The sequence below is a fragment of the Muntiacus reevesi genome, chromosome 9, assembly GCF_963930625.1.
Source record: "Muntiacus reevesi chromosome 9, mMunRee1.1, whole genome shotgun sequence".
In the NCBI taxonomy this organism is placed as follows: domain Eukaryota; kingdom Metazoa; phylum Chordata; class Mammalia; order Artiodactyla; family Cervidae; genus Muntiacus; species Muntiacus reevesi.
The window spans coordinates 50,518,092-50,524,320 of record NC_089257.1 but is presented as its reverse complement, the minus strand read 5'-3'; positions in this window follow the sequence as shown (position 1 = coordinate 50,524,320).

The following is a 6,229-nucleotide window of genomic DNA, read 5'->3' as shown; positions in this document are numbered from 1 at the left end:
AATCCCTCCCAGCATCAGGGTCTTTTCCAGTGAGTCAACTCTTCACATCAGGTGGCCAATGTATTGGAGTTTTCAGCTTCAGCATCAGTCCTTCCAATGAACGCCCAGGACTGATCTCCTTTAGGATGGACTGGTTGGATCTCCTTGCAGTCCAAGGGACTCTCAAGAGTCTTCTCCAACACCACAGTTCAAAAGCATCAATTCTTCAGCACTAGCTATCTTCACAGACCAACTCTCACATCCATACATGACCACTGGAAAAACCATAGCCTTGACTAGATGGACCTTTGTTGGCAAAGTAATGTCTCTGCTTTTTAATATGCTATCTAGGTTGGTCATAACTTTTCTTCCAAGGAGTAAGCGTCTTTTAATTTCATGGCTGCAGTCACCATCTGCAGTGATTTTGGAGCCCAAAAAATAAAGTCTGACACGGTTTCCACTGTCTCCCCATCTATTTCCCATGAGGTGATGGGACCAGATGCCATGATCTTAGTTTTCTGAATGTTGAGCTTTAAGTCAACTTTTTCACTCTCCTCTTTCACTTTTCTTCAAGAATCAAGAGGCTTTTAAGTTCTCTTCACTTTCTGTCATAAGGATGGTGTCATCTGCATATCTGAGGTTATTGATATTTCTCCTGCCAATCTTGATTCCAGCTTGTGCTTCTTCCAGCCCAGCGTTTCTCATGATGTACTCTACATGTAAGTTAAATAAGCAGGGTGACAATATACAGCCTTGACGTACTCCTTTTCCTATTTGGAACCAGTCTGTTGTTCCATGTCCAGTTCTAACTGTTGCTTACATACACGTACATACATATATTAAAATAGATGCTTTTTACTCATTTTTAATTATACTTCTGAGGTATGCCATCAGTATTAGTTATCTGTTGAACAATACAGTAACTTATTGACCTTAAAAAACTTTTATTTCCTCACAGTTTTTGTAGATCAGGAATCCACATGCAGTTTTAGGTTCAGACTGCTTCAGGGTCTCCCACAGCTGCAAAGAAGATAGTTGGCCAGGGTTACAGTCATTTCAAGGCTCCACTGGGGAAGGATCCACTCCAAGGCTCATTCCTGTTGGTTGGATTCAGTTTTCAACAGGCTGCTGGACTGAGTGGGAGGCTGCCCTCAGCACCATGGCACATGGTCCTCTCTGTGGCTGCTTAGAACATGCCAGCTGGCACCATCAAAGTGAGCAAGTGAGAGACGGCCAGCAGCACAGCAGTCACAGACTTTTATAACCTAATTTTGGAAGTGTTATTCCACCACTTTTCTTGTATTCATTAAAACAAGTCACTAGTGAACCAGGATACAGGCTTTCATGAGCTACCAAATCTGCTAGTACCTTGATCTTGTACTTTCCAGCCTCCAGAAGAATCGTGAGATACAAATTTCTGTTGATTATTTTAAAAAAGAAAGTTACTAGATTCAGCCGACATTCAAAACGAGAGAGCATTACACAAAGGCATGAATAACAGCAGGCAGAGATCACCTCAAGCCATTTTATAAGGCTGCCTTCTGCAGGCTCAGTGTTCAAGTTGCATTCCAAATCACATCTGCCTGACTACAAACCCCATAGTGTTTCCATCTACTACATCTACTACTCCCAGTGAATACATAGGAATAATACAAGGTTAGCATAAACTTGTCTAGAAATGAATATTTCTAAAGTGTTAAAAATTTGTTCTCTAAAAAGAAAAAAAAATCTGTTCTCTAAGATAGAAAAAGTCATCTCCATACTAATTGTTCTTTCTAGGATTGTTCATCCTAATCATTTTTGTCATAATAGGATAAGTTAAACCTTTTTTCACTCTTGCCCCATGGTACCTTAAACTCAAAATTTTAGTGATAAAAATTTTCATTATTTTTTTAAAAAACCTACCAAGTGTAAGTTACCTCTCAGCAAGACCATCTAAGATATATAATCTGGTGGACGATTACTAGTGGACCTCTGGAGAGAGTATCTTTCGGTTGTTATTCAGAGAGTTGTGGGAGGACACAGACATTTGTAATTGACATTAAAGGTGTATACCAGGGGCTCTGTAAGTTCAGAAAAGAAATACAGTTAAAGAAGTATGATTCGAAGGGGAAAAAACAGTCTTGAGTCTTGAAGCATGAGCCTGAGTTTGCAAGGTAACCAGGCAGAGTTGTTTAAAAAAAAAGCATGACCTAAGATTATAAGCAGAGTTGGAATCTGAGGGATTCCCCAAAAGTCAGAGGTCAGAAGGGGTCAGAATGGCAGAGGTAGAGTCAGACTTCAGTCTCAGAGCCAAAGAATATAAGGAGTTGAGGGGTGGTGTGGGGGAATCCTAGAGCAATATCCTAGAGCAACCATAAAGGATAACTGGGGAACAGAATTTGAAACCTTTGGTTGGCTTGGCTTCTCAGTTCACTTTCAAAGCTCAGATTATCTTGAAATGGTATTTTCCCCTAGACTGTCACAGTGACTCCAGAAACTTGGGGCAGATAAATCAGGCAGTACCTCAGGTGGCTACGTCCAGGGAAGGAAACCTCATTTCACACCCACAATATCAGTCACTGATATGCACTCTCCAAGATTGCATTTTATCCCTTCCTCACAATCATCAGAGCAAACTGTGATAAACAGAAACAACCTCAGGCACCGAGAACAAGGAATCCCAAGATGAGAACAAAATCAAGAACCATCAAATACCCAAGGAATACCAATAACCATGAAGGATGATACCAGTCAACAAACAAAAGAACTAACCACTCAAGCAGGTAGTTATTAGAATAAACAAAAGAGGATCTTGGAAACAATAATTATTACTGTTTACTTAGTGCATACTGGGTGTGGTATCAGGCATTGTTCTCATTTTTTTTTTTAATTTAGTACTTACATTGAATATCCCCAGAGGACTATGAGAGAAATAGCATCTAACTGAGATGAAAAAGAAGTAGTTAAAGACAATTTAAAAAAATTAAAAGATGATCTAAACAGTAAATTGGCGCTGATGAAGAACAAAACTGAAATGATAAGCTGAAGAGTCATCCCAAAAGAACAAAGATATGGGGAAACAGTGATTTAAGAAACCTGCAAGATGAGTACTGAGATTTCAGTATTTCTCTTATAGTTCCAAAGAAGAGATAACAGAATTATAAGGCAACAATAACTGAAAAAATGAGAAAAATACCTGTATGACTAGTGTAGTTTAGGAGAAATGTTAAATGCCATTCCTATTTTTAAAAATCAAACATTATGTAAGTGCATCTAATTTTTATTTTCCCAGTTGCATCTGAAATTTTATCACTTTTTATTATATGTCCTTCGCCACCCCAGCCCCGCCCTGAATCTCACAGCTTGTGGGATCTTAATTCCCAGTGTTAAGTCTCTCAGTCCTGTCTGACCCCATGGACTGTAGCCCACCAGGCTCCTCTGTCCATGGAATTCTCCAGGCAAGAATACTGGAATGGGTTGCCATCTACTTCTCCAGGGGATCTTCCCAGCCCAGGGATCGAACCCAGGTTTCCCGCATTGCAGGTAGATTCTTTGCCAACTGAGACACCAGGGAAACCCCTATTACATGTATTTCAAAATTATATGCTATATGTTTTCATGATAATTATGCTTTATGTAGCCTTCTGTTTTGAAACAGATTTAGGTTTACTGAAATGTTGCAAAAATGGTACAAATGCCCTTCACCCAGATTCCCATAATGTTAACATTTTATATAATCATTGTACAATTATAAAAATTTATAAATTAACATTAGTACATTGCCATTAAACAACAAATATACTTTAAATAAACTAGGAGGAAAAATAAGTCACTGATGATTTAAATATTTTTATACATATATATATATATATACACACACACATATACACACACACAAAACAAAGGAAAGGAATATATATATAAAACAAAGGAAAAGGTTGCTACTACATTCTCATTTCTGTAACATTTCCAGGTTCTGTTTACAGCATTCTTCCATTATCATCTATTCCATACTCATTTTGCCAGCATCCATAGCTGGTTGACCAGGTGGTGCTAGTGGTAAAGAATCTGCCCACCAGTGCAGGTGATGCAAGAGACAAGGCTCCAATCCTTTGGTTGGAAAAATCCCCTGGAGAAGCAAATGGCAACCCACTCCAGTATTCTTGCCTGGAAAATCCCATGGACTGGGGAGCCTGGCAGGCTACAGCCCATGGGGTCACAAAGAGTTGGACATAACTGAGTGACTGGGCACACACACACACACATAGCTGGTTGAAATTTTCTTATGATGTGGTGGTCTTCATCCCTGAGTAATGAGTCCTTGGTGGTTCTATTAATATTTGAATTGGATTGCTGTAGTCTCCTATTGACTTTTACCACTGTATATGGGCTTCCCCAGTGGCACAGCAGTAAAGAATCTACCTCAGATGTAGAAGACGCAGGTTCAATCCTGGGTCAGGAAGATCCCCTGGAGAAGGAAATGCCAACTCACTCCTGTGTTCTTGCCTGGGAAATCCTATGGACAGAGAAGCCTAGCAGGCTACAGTCCATGGTGGTCGCAAAGAGTCAGACACGACTTAAGTGACCAACAACATGTCAGTACTAGGAAGGGACCTGGCTTTGAGACCTTCTTATCCTTGCTTCTGTTATGTTGTAGCAATCAGATTTCCCCTTGATAAAAAAGATAAATCATCCCAACCAAAGCTGTAAACTCTCCCCCCCTCCTTTTATTCCAGTGTCAAGAGAGTCCAAAATAATTAACTAGGCATATAAGCTTTCAATTAATTGGAACCATTATTGAATTTTTAGGGGGAGTATTCTTTCCTTGAACCTTTAAATAGGCAGAGCTCAAAGTCACAGGACTAGAAATTCACAAGACATTTTGTGAGTGGATCAGTAAGTACTAATAGTGAGAGTTGTCCATCTCGCTCCCCAGCTTGCAAATCATTGACAAAAGAGAACTTGCACTGTGTTTTGGTTGCTAGTTCACAACACATAATGCTGCGGGACAAGTGTTGGCAAATTTTTTCCTGTAAAAGGCCAGATAGTAAATAATCCAGGCTTTAGCCTTAAACACCACATATGGGATCTGTCATATTCTTTGGTTTTGCTTACAACCCTTAAAAAGTAAAAAAAAAAAAAGCCATTCATAAAGGCTGTATAAAAACAGGATGTGGGCCAGGTTTGACCCTTAGACTTTTAATATAATTTGCTAATTCCTGCTATAGGACAACAACCTAACTTTGCAAAGTATCCCGTTCCTTGCTGGTGCTAGAACTGAGTCTTCCAAAGACCTTTCAAGAGTTCTAAAGGCCTGCTGCTTCTGGATGATGGGGATATACAGTAAAATCAGTGAGTCCTGTGTGCACAGTATTCTGGGTCACCATTAACAGATTAACACCATTGTTTGATAATCCCTTAAAGGTCAAGGTGGTTCTCTCCTCCTCTCAACCCTTGTGCAGTTTTACGCTAGCAAATAGCTATATACTCCTTTGGGGGAAAGACTGAGAGAAAGATTTATACATCATACTTTTGATGTTATACTGATAACAAGGCCCTTTCTCAGAGGTGCCTATCACACTGTATTCAAAGCCTCCAGGTCTCTGAATTTCCCAGGACTAGGAAATGGATGAGGGCTATTACTCTTATGGTCCCTCTAGTCAGGCCTCTGTCTTCCCAGCCTAGAATTCTTTGATTGCAGAAACATTTAGTCTTTAGGGATCTTCTCCTCTATTTTGGTACTGGAAATTCTATGATCAGTTAACCACCACCAAAGATTTCTGTAGACCAATGCTTTCAGTTATCCCTCTGTTACTGCTTTGTATTGGTGAGTGTGACTGCCGTGTTTATGGTGGTTCTGCTCTCTGACCTCTGCCACCTCAGGATCTCTCACCTTCACTGAAACTAGAAAACCCATTTCAATGGCATTTCAGTGACAACACATGCCGCCCTTATTCCCAGAGGACAGACATTACAGTTATATTCAGGGATCCTAGTGCTATTGTCTCCAAAGTATTTCTTCATTCTTGGGTGAAGAGAGTATATGCTCTAAGCTCTTTTGATCTAATACAAATAACAGCTCTCTTCAATGTCACCTTCTTCACAAAACTTTGAAGCTTGTCTTCAACATTGAATCAAGAAATTTATGGCAACCCAACTTTATTTAGTTGCAGTCACCTGTCTAGTTTATAATTAACCAACTGAGCATAACCAGAACCACTCCTAGATACCCAAACTAGTACTTTGACTCCAAAATCTCTGGTAACCG